The sequence below is a fragment of the Aegilops tauschii genome, chromosome 6 (genome assembly GCF_002575655.3).
Source record: "Aegilops tauschii subsp. strangulata cultivar AL8/78 chromosome 6, Aet v6.0, whole genome shotgun sequence".
NCBI classification, from domain to species: Eukaryota; Viridiplantae; Streptophyta; class Magnoliopsida; order Poales; family Poaceae; genus Aegilops; species Aegilops tauschii.
Window position 1 is genome coordinate 439,134,596 of NC_053040.3, and position 10,996 is coordinate 439,145,591.

General features: G+C 42.9%; 1 long non-coding RNA gene across 1 annotated transcript; it reads left to right on the forward strand.

Annotated features, from left to right (window-relative positions):
- The first annotated feature begins 7,507 nt into the window (after positions 1–7,507).
- On the forward strand, positions 7,508–10,796 carry LOC141026275 (uncharacterized). Its single transcript, XR_012188102.1, has 3 exons — positions 7,508–7,923; positions 9,053–9,126; positions 10,474–10,796. It is a non-coding gene; the product is annotated as an uncharacterized lncRNA (long non-coding RNA).
- Positions 10,797–10,996: the final 200 nt, after the last annotated feature.

The window sequence follows — 10,996 nt, forward strand, 5'->3', positions numbered from 1 at the left end:
TCTGGTTTGGCCTACTAGATTGATCTTTCTTGCGGTGTCCTTTCCCAGTGACAGTAGGGGCAGCAAGGCACGTATTGTATTGTTTCCATCGAGGATAACAAGATGGGTTTTTTATCATATTGCATGAATTTATCCCTCTACATCATGTCATCTTGCTTAAGGCGTTACTCTGTTCTTATGAACTTAATACTCTAGATGCATGCTGGATAGTGGTCGATGTGTGGAGTAATAGTAGTAGATGCAGGCAGGAGTCGGTCTACTTGTCTTGGACGTGATGCCTATATACATGATCATACCTAGATATTCTCATAACTATGCTCAATTATGTCAATTGCTCAACAGTAATTTGTTCACCCACCGTAAAATACTTATGCTCTTGAGAGAAGACACTAGTGAAACCTATGGCCCCCGGGTCTATCTTCATCATATTAATCTTCCAATACTTAGTTATTTCCGTTGCTTTTTACTTTGCTTTTATTTTACTTTGCATCTTTATCATAAAAATACCAAAAATATTATCCTATCATATCTATCAGATCTCACTCTCGTAAGGGACCGTGTAGGGATTGACAACCCCTTATCGCGTTGGTTGCGAGGATTTATTTGTTTTGTGTAGGTGCGAGGGACTCGCGCGTAGCCTCCTACTGGATTGATACCTTGGTTCTCAAAAACTGAGGGAAATACTTACGCTACTTTGCTGCATCACCCTTTCCTCTTCAAGGGAAAACCAACGCAGTGCTCAAGAGGTAGCAAGTAGGATTTCTGGCGCCGTTGCTGGGGAGGTCTACGCAAAAGTCAACATACCAAGCACCCATCACAAACCCTTATCTCCCGCATTACATTATTTTCCATTTGCCTCTCGTTTTCCTCTCCCCCACTTCACCCTTGCCGTTTTATTCACCCTCTCTTTTCCGTTTGCCTCTTTTTCGCTTGCTTTTCGTTTGCTCGTGTGTTGGATTGCTTGTTTGTCATGACGGCTCAAGATAATACCAAATTGTGTGACTTTACCAATACCAACAATAATGATTTCCTTAGCACTCCGATTGCTCCTCTTACCGATACCGAATCTTGTGAAATCAATACTGCTTTGTTGAATCTTGTCATGAAAGATCAATTCGCCGGCCTTCCTTGTGAAGATGCTGCTACTCATCTAAATAGCTTCGTTGATTTGTGTGATATGCAAAAGAAGAAAGATGTTGATAATGATATTGTTAAATTGAAGCTATTTCCTTTTTCGCTTAGAGATCGTGCTAAAGCTTGGTTTTCGTCTTTGCCTAAAAATAGTATTGATTCTTGGAATAAGTGCAAAGATGCTTTTATCTCTAAGTATTTTCCTCGCGCTAAGATCATCTCTCTTAGAAACGATATTATGAATTTTAAGCAACTTGATCATGAACATGTTGCACAAGCCTGGGAGAGGATGAAATTAATGATACGTAATTGCCCTACTCATGGTTTGAATTTGTGGATGTTTATACAAAAATTTTATGCCGGATTGAATTTTGCTTCTATAAATCTTTTAGATTCGGCCGCGGGAGGCACTTTTATGGAAATCACTTTAGGAGAAGCTACTAAACTCCTAGATAATATTATGGTTAATTATTCTCAATGGCACACTGAAAGATCTACTAATAAAAAAGTGCAAGCGATAGAACAAATTAATGTTTTGAGTGGAAAGATGGATGAACTTATGAAATGTTTGCTACTAAGAGTGTTTCTTCTGATCCTAATGACATGCCTTTGTCTACTTTGATTGAGAATAATAATGAATCTATGGATGTGAATTTTGTTGGTAGGAATAATTTTGGTAACAACGCGTATAGAGGAAACTTTAATCCTAGGCCTTATCCTAGTAATTCCTCTAATAATTATGGTAATTCCTACAGAAATCCTTATAATTTTTTTAATAATATTCCCTCTGAATTTGAGACTAGTTTTAAAGAGTTTATGAATTCGCAAAAGAATTTTAATGCTTTGCTTGAAGAGAAATTGCAAGTTGATGAATTGGCTAGGAACGTTGATAGAATTTTTCTTGATGTGGATTCTTTAAAGCTTAGATATATTCCTCCTAAGCATGATATCAATGAGTCTCTCAAAGCCATGAGAATTTCCATTGATGAGTGCAAAGAAAGAACCGCTAGGATACATGCTAAGAAAGATCGCTTTATGAAAGCATGCTCTTCAAATTTCTATGAAATAAAGATGAAGATCTAAAAGTTATTGATGTGTCCCCTATTAAATCTTTGTTTTGCAATATGAATCTTGATAATTATGGGACTGAATATGATCCACCTTTACCTAGAAGGCGTTCCAGAAATTCGGAGTTTTTAGATCTTGATGCTAAAATTGATAAAAAGTGGGATTGAAGAGAACGAAACCCTTGATATTAATAAACCCACTATTTTGGATTTAAAGGAATTTAATTATGATAATTGCTCTTTGATAGATTGTATTTCCTTGTTGCAATCCGTGCTAAATTCTCCTCATGCTTATAGTCAAAATAAAGCTTTTACCAAACATATCGTTGATGCTTTGATGCACTATTATGAAGAAAAACTTGAGTTGGAAGTTTCTATCCCTAGAAAACTTTACGATGAGTGGGAACCTACTATTAAAATTAAGATTAAGGAACATGAGTTCTATGCTTTATGTGATTTGGGTGCTAGTGTTTCCACTATTCCCAAAACTTTGTGCGATTTGCTAGATTTTCGTGATTTTGATGATTGCTCTCTAAACTTGCATCTTGCGGATTCCACTATTAAGAAACCTATGGGAAGAATTAATGATGTTCTTATTGTTGCGAATAGGAACTATGTGCCCGTAGATTTTATCGTTCTTGATATAGATTGCAATCCTTCATGCCCTATTATTCTTGGTAGACCTTTTCTTAGAACGATTGGTGCAATTATTGATATGAAGGAAGGGAATATCAGATTCCAATTTCCATTAAAGAAGATCATGGAACACTTCCCTAGGAAGAAATAAAATTACCTTACGAATCTATCATGAGAGCCACTTATGGATTGCCTACCAAAGATGGCAATACCTAGATCTATCCTTGCTTTTATGCCTAGCTAGGGGCGTTAAACGATAGCGCTTGTTCGGAGGCAACCCAATTTTATTTTTAGTTTTTTTGCTTTTTGCTTCTGTTTAGGAATAAATATTTGTTCTATCCTCTTGTTAGATGTGTTTTTATGTTTTAATTAGTGTTTGTGCCAAGTTAAACCTATAGGATCTTCTTGGATGATAGTTATTTGATCTTGCAGCAATTTCCAGAAACTTTCTGTTCACGAAAATAATTGTTAAAAATCACCAGAACGTGACAAAATATTGATTCCAATTGCTGCTTATCAATAAACAAATTTTCTAGGTCGTCCTATTTAGGATGATTTTTTGGAGTTCCAGAAGTTTGCGTTAGTTACAGATTACTACAGACTGTTCTGTTTTTGGCAGATTCTGTTTTTCGTGTGTTGTTTGCTTATTTTGATGAATCTATGGCTAGTAAAATAATTTATAAACCATAGAGAAGTTGGAATACAGTAGGTTTAACTCCAATATAAATAAAGAATGAGTTCATTACAGTACCTTGAAGTGTTCTTTTGTTTTCTTTCGCTAACGGAGCTCACGAGATTTTCTGTTAAGTTTTGTGTTGTGAAGTTTTCATGTTTTGGGTGAAAGATTTGATGGATTATGGAACAAGGAGTGGCAAGAGCCTAAGCTTGGGGATGCCCATGTCACCCCCAAGATAATCCAAGGACACCAAAAAGCAAAAGCTTGGGGATGCCCCGGAAGGCATCCCCTCTTTCGTCTACTTCCATCGGTAACTTTACTTGGAGCTATATTTTTATTCACCACATGATATGTGTTTTGCTTGGAGCGTCTTGTATGATTTGAGTCTTTGCTTTTTAGTTTACCACAATCATCCTTGCTGTACACACCTTTTGAGAGAGACACACATGATTCGGAAATTATTAGAATACTCTTTGTGCTTCACTTATATCTTTTGAGTTATATAGTTTTGCTCTAGTACTTCACTTATATCTTCTAGAGCACGGTGGTGGATTTGTTTTATAGAAACTATTGATCTCTAATGCTTCACTTAGATTATTTTTAGAGTCTTAAATAGCATGGTAATTTGCTTAAATAATCCTAATATGCTAGGTATTCAAGAATAATAAAAACTTTCTTATGAGTGTGTTGAATACTAAGAGAAGTTTGATGCTTGATGATTGTTTTGAGACATGGAGGTAATAATATCAAAGTCATGCTAGTTGAGTAGTTGTGAATTTGAGAAATGCTTGTGTTGAAGGTTGCAAGTCCCATAGCATGCACGTATGGTAAACGTTATGTAACAAATTTGAAACATGAGGTGTTCTTTGATTGTCCTCCTTATGAGTGGCGGTCGGGGACGAGCGATGGTCTTTTCCTACCAATCTACCCCCCTAGGAGCATGCGCGTAGTGCTTGGTTTTTGATGACTTGTAGATTTTTGCAATAAGTATGTGAGTTCTTTATGACTAATGTTGAGTCCATGGATTATACACACTCTCACCCTTCCATCATTGCTAGCCTCTTCGGTACCGTGCATTGCCCTTTCTCAAATTGAGAGTTGGTGCAAACTTCGACGGTGCATCCAAACCCCGTGATATGATACGCTCTTTCACACATAAACCTCCTTATATCTTCCTCAAAACAGCCACCGTACCTACCTATTATGGCATTTCCATAGCCATTCCGAGATATATTGCCATGCAACTTTCCACCATTCCGTTTATCATGACACGTTCATCATTGTCATATTGCTTAGCATAATCATGTAGTTGACATAGTATTTGTGGCAAAGCCACCGTTCATAATTCTTTCATACATGTCATTCTTGGTTCATTGCATATCCCGGTACACCGCCGGAGGCATTCATATAGAGTCATACTTTGTTCTAGTATCGAGTTGTAATCATTGAGTTGTAAATAAATAGAAGTGTGATGATCATCATTTTCTAGAGCATTGTCCCAAGTGAGGAATAAAAAAAGAGAAAGACCATAAAAAAGAGAAGGCCCAAAAAAATGAGAGAAAAAGAGAGAAGGGACAATGTTACTATCCTTTACCACACTTGTGTTTCAAATTAGCACCATAATCTTCATGATAGAGAGTCTCTTGTTTTGTCACTTTCATATACTAGTGGGAATTTATCATTATAGAACTTGGCTTGTATATTCCAACAATGGGCCTCCTCAAGTGCCCTAGGTCTTCGTGAGCAAGCAAGTTGGATGCACACCCACTTAGTTTCTTCTGTTGAGCTTTCATACATTTATAGCTCTAGTCCATCCGTTGTATGGCAATCCCTACTCCTTGCATTAACATCAATCGATGGGCATCTCCATAGCTCATTGATTAGCCTCATTGATGTGAGACTTTCTCCTTTTTTGTCTTCTCCACATAACCCCCATCATTATAATCTATTCCGCCCATAGTGCTATGTCCATGGCTCGCGCTCATGTATTGCGTGAAAGTTTATAGGTTTGAGATTACTAAAGTATGAAACAATTGCTTGGCTTGTCATCAGAGTTGTGCACGATGAGAGCATTCTTGTGTGACGAAAATAGAGCATGACTAAACTATATGATTTTGTAGGGATGAACTTTCTTTGGCCATGTTATTTTGAGTGGACATAATTGCTTAGTTAGTATGCTTGAAGTGTTATTATTTTTATGTCAATATGAACTTTTATCTTGAATCTTTAGGATCTGAATATTCATACCACAATTAAGAAGAATTACATTGAAATTATGCCTAGTAGCACTCTGCATCAAAAATTCTGTTTTTATCATTTACCTACTCGAGGACGAGCAGGAATTAAGCTTGGGGATGCTTGATACGTCTCCAATGTATCTATAATTTTTGATTGCTCCATGCTATATTATCTTCTGTTTTGAACATTATTGGGCTTTATTATTCACTTTTATATGATTTTTGGGACTAACCTATTAACCGGAGGCCCAGCCCAGAATTGCTGTTTTTTTGCCTATTTCAGAGTTTCGCAGAAAAAGAATATCAAACGGAGTCCAAACGGAATGAAACCTTCGGGAACGTGATTTTTGGAACGAACAAGATCCAGGAGACTTGGACCCTACATCAAGCAACCAAGAGGGAAGCCACGAGGTAGGGGGGCGCGCCTACCCCCCCCCCCCAGGCGCGCCCTCCACCCACGTGGGCCCCCTGTTGCTCCACCGACGTACTTCTTCCTCCTATATATACCTACGTACCCCCAAACGATCATAAAAGGAGCCAAAACCCTAATTCCACCGCCGCAACCTTCTGTACCCATAAGATCCCATCTTGGGGCCGGTTCTGGAGCTCCGCCGGAAGGGGCATCGATCACGGAGGGCTTCTACATCAACACCATAGCCCCTCCGATGAAGTGTGAGTAGTTTACCTCAGACCTTCGGGTCCATAGTTATTAGCTAGATGGCTTTCTCTCTCTTTTTGATCTCAATACAATGTTCTCCCCCTCTCTCGTGGAGATCTATTCGATGTAATCTTCTTTTGCGGTGTGTTTGTTGAGACCGATGAATTGTGGGTTTATGATCAAGTTTATCTATGAACAATATTTGAATCTTCTTTGAATTCTTTTATGTATGATTGGTTATCTTTGCAAGTCTCTTCGAATTATCAGTTTGGTTTGGCCTACTAGATTGATCTTTCTTGCAATGGGAGAAGTTCTTAGCTTTGGGTTCAATCTTGCGGTGTCCTTTCCCAGTGACAGTAGGGGCAGCAAGGCACGTATTGAAGGAAATATGCCCTAGAGGCAATAATAAAGTATTATTTATTTCCTTATATCATGATAAATGTTTATTATTCATGCTAGAATTGTATTAACCGGAAACATAATACATGTGTGAATACATAGACAAACAGAGTGTCACTAGTATGCCTTGTAACACCCTGGTAGTTCATCTACAGTAATTACACACTAATGGTGCCATGTCATCACAATTAATTTGCGGAACCGCACTTCGGTCCAAATCGGGTTCAAATTCAAAATTTAAAATAAAGTCAAAATAAAATTTCTTCAAACTGCAAAACTAAAATGTTCCTTAGGTTGGAAATATTCACTACATAATTTTCTTACGTTAAACAAACATTTTGGAGATGTTTAGAATGCCATCGGAAATTATAACAGCATACCAGTGGCTAATTATCTAACCTTTTCAATTGCTAAAAATAGTTGAACTCTCCCCAAATGCTTTGAAACTTGTTGTGCCAGCCCATAATATTGCCAAGAAATTGTGCGTCAAATTTCACATTGAACAAAAGATCAAGTGTGGCCTAATAAAAAAATGCAAACAACAGTGAAAAAGGAAAACAGTAAAGGAAATTAAAAGGTATAAGAAAATAGAGTACCCCGGGCTTTTGGCCATCTGGCAACAACATGGCCCAAGGCCCGCCTAAATCCCCCTTAACCTAGTCGATCGTGAGCCCAGCCTCCTGATCGATCCCATCTCTCCCGATCCCCTCGCTCCTTCCCTCTTTCCTCCTCGCGCCGCCACCCACAGAGGGAAGCGCTCGCACTCGCGCTTGACCCCTTTCATGCTCGCCCGACCATGCCGCCCCGCAGCTTCTCCCGCTGTCCTCGCGCCGCCACCTGGATCTCCACGCCCGGCCGTGGGCGGCGCTCACCGGCGCGCATGTGTGCTCGCCTGAGCCGCCCGTCCACTGCCTCGTCACCGGCGCCCCCGCCTAGTCGGCCACCGAAGCAAGCCGGCCAACACCACCGGCTCCTTCCGCGCGACGCTCGCACCCTCCTCCGCCGGCAGGCCCGCACCCACGTCGAGCAGGGGAGCTCGCGCCAGAGCCTTCCTCCTCAAGGCCATGGCGTCCGCCGGGGATGCACCATCTTCGCTGCACCCTGCTACTCACCATTGCCGTGAGCCCTCACGTCTTCCCATCTCTCCCCTAGATCGAATGCATGCCATCTCGTGAAACCCCCGCGCTGTCGTCCGCCATGACCGGAGCTCCGCCTCCACAAGCTCCTAGAGGCGCCCACACCCCCTGTGCGCCCCTGGCCAGCCACAGCCGCCGCGCCCAGCGCCCGTTTGCACTGCTTGCTGCTGCTCTGGTCGGCGCCGCTGCTACTTCTCCTGCTAACTGCTGCTCTTAAAACTACTCTACCAATGCTTGCATTTGCTCTCTGTAGCCGTTGTTGCTGTCCTGCGCCGTCGCCGTTGTCGCCACCGTCGGAGCTCCGCTCCTGTGCATGCTGCGCGCCTCTTGCCGCGCTGTGCCCCCCACATGACCCCTCTCGCCATCGCTGCTAGCTCTACCAGCCTCGCAGGTCGCGGATGGCCGCGTCACGCCTGTCTTCGTCTTGGGCGCGTGCACGCCAAGTCCCTGACCACTTCCCCGTGGTGCTGCCTGATCTGGTTTAGAGGCTAACCACCATCCCATTAGGCTAATTGCCCTCTGCTAAGTTTAATAACTAGCTTAGTTAATATATGACCCAATGACAAGTGGGACCAACTGTTAGATTATTATGCTAAAATAGGTTAAAGGAACTAAGTCAATGACATGCGAACCCACATACACTGTTCACTTTGACCGGTCAATGTTGACTGGGCCCTTGGCCCCCACTGTCATACACATAGGCTAGGATAGCTCGAGGTAACAAAAGTTTAATCTGCTTTTATTTTTGAATTAAAATAAATCTAGTAATTTGGAAATTCAATAAAACTTTGAAAATAAATATAAAATAATTAGTAACTCGGATGAAAATGTTTTGTACATGATAGTTGCTCAGAACGACGAGATGAATCCGGTTACGCAACCCGTTCGTCCACCACACCTCCCTAACCTATCGAACTCGCAACTTCCCCCCTCTGGTTCATCAGTCCGAAAACGCGAAACACCGGGGATACTTTCCCGGATGTTTCCCCCTCTGCCGGTATCACCTACTACCGCGATTGGGCACACCTAGCATCACGCTTTGTCATGTCATGCATCGTCATGCATTTTTTTTGCATTGTATTTATTGTTTCTTCCCCCTCTTCTCTCACTAGACACCGAGACCGACGCCGCTGCTACCCAGTACGACTACGGTGTTGACGACCCCTCCTTCTTGCCAGAGAACCAGGCAAGCCCCCCTTGATCATCAGATATCGCTTATTCTTCTCTATACTGCTTGCATTAGAGTAGTGTAGCATGTTACTGATTTCGGTTAATCCTATACTGATGCATAGCCTGTCATTGTTGCTACAGTTGTTACCCTTACCTGCTATCCTACTGCTTAGTATAGGATGCTAGTGTTCCATCAGTGGCCCTACACTCTTGTCCGTCTGCCATGCTATACTACTGGGACGTGATCACTTTGGGAGGTGATCACGGGTATATACTATATACTTTATATACATGACACATGTGGTGACTAAAGTCGGGTCGGCTCGTTGAGTACCCGCAAGTGATTTTGATGAGGGGGCGGAAAGGACAGGTGGCTCCATCCCGGTAGAGGTGGGCCTGGGTTCCTGACGGCCCCCGACTGTTACTTTGTGGCGGAGCGACAGGGCAGGTTGAGACCACCTAGGAGAGAGGTGGGCCTGGCCCTGGTCGGCGTTCGCGGTTACTTCAAATAACACGCTTAACGAGTTCTGGGTATTTGATCTGAGTCTGGCCATTTGGTCTATACGCACTAACCATCTACGCGGGAGTAGTTATGGGTATCCCGGCGTCGTGGTATCAGCCGAAGCCTTCGTGACGTCAGCGACTGAGTGGCGCGCGCCGTGTTGGACCGCTTTGACGTAACCGCCGTGATCGTGTGGGTTGCTAGGTCTGCTCGCGGCCGCGTTCGCAACAGGCAGGTGTGCTATGGGCGATGGACCCAGACCCCTGTGCGCCTAGGATTAGACCGGCGTGCTGACCGCTCTGTTGTGCTTAGGTAGGGCTGCGACGTGTTGATCTTCCGAGGCCGGGCATGACCCAGGAAAGTGTGTCCGGTCGAATGGGATCAAGCGTGTTGGGTTATGTGGTGCACCCCTGCAGGGAAGTTTATCTATTCGAATAGCCGTGTCCCTCGGTAAAAGGACGACCCGGAGTTGTACCTTGACCTTATGACAACTAGAACCGGATACTGAATAAAATACACCCTTCCAAGTGCCAGATACAACCCGGTGATCGCTCTCTAACAGGGCGACGAGGAGGGGATCGCCGGGTAGGATTATGCTATGCGATGCTACTTGGAGGACTTCAATCTAGTCTCTTCTACATGCTGCAAGATGGAGGCTGCCAGAAGCGTAGTCTTCGACAGGATTAGCTATCCCCCTCTTATTCTGGCATTCTGTCGTTCAGTCCACTGATATGCCCCTTTACACATATACCCATGCATATGTAGTGTAGCTCCTTGCTTGCGAGTACTTTGGATGAGTACTCACGGTTGCCTTTCTCCCTCTTTTTCCCCTTTTCCTTTCTACCTGGTTGTCGCAACCAGATGCTGGAGCTCAGGAGCCAGACGCCACCGTCGACGACGACACCTACGACACTGGAGGTGCCTACTACTACGTGCAGCCCCCTGACGACGACCAGGAGTACTTTAGGAGGATCCCAGGCAGGAGGCCTGCGCCTCGTTCGATATGTATCCCAGTTTGTGCTAGCCTTCTTAAGGCAAACTTGTTTAACTTATGTCTGTACTCAGATATTGTTGCTTCCGCTGACTCGTCTATGATCGAGCACTTGTATTCGAGCCCTCGAGGCCCCTGGCTTGTATTATGATGCTTGTATGACTTATTTATGTTTTAGAGTTGTGTTGGGATATCTTCCCGTGAGTTCCTGATCTTGATCGTACACATTTGCGTGCATGATTAGTGTACGGTCAAATCGGGGGCGTCACATGCCTCTACTCGACTAGCTCGTTAATCAAAGATGGTTATGTTTCCTAGCCATAGACATGAGTTGTCATTTGATTAACGGGATCACTTCATTAGGAGAATGACGTGATTGACTTGACCCATTCC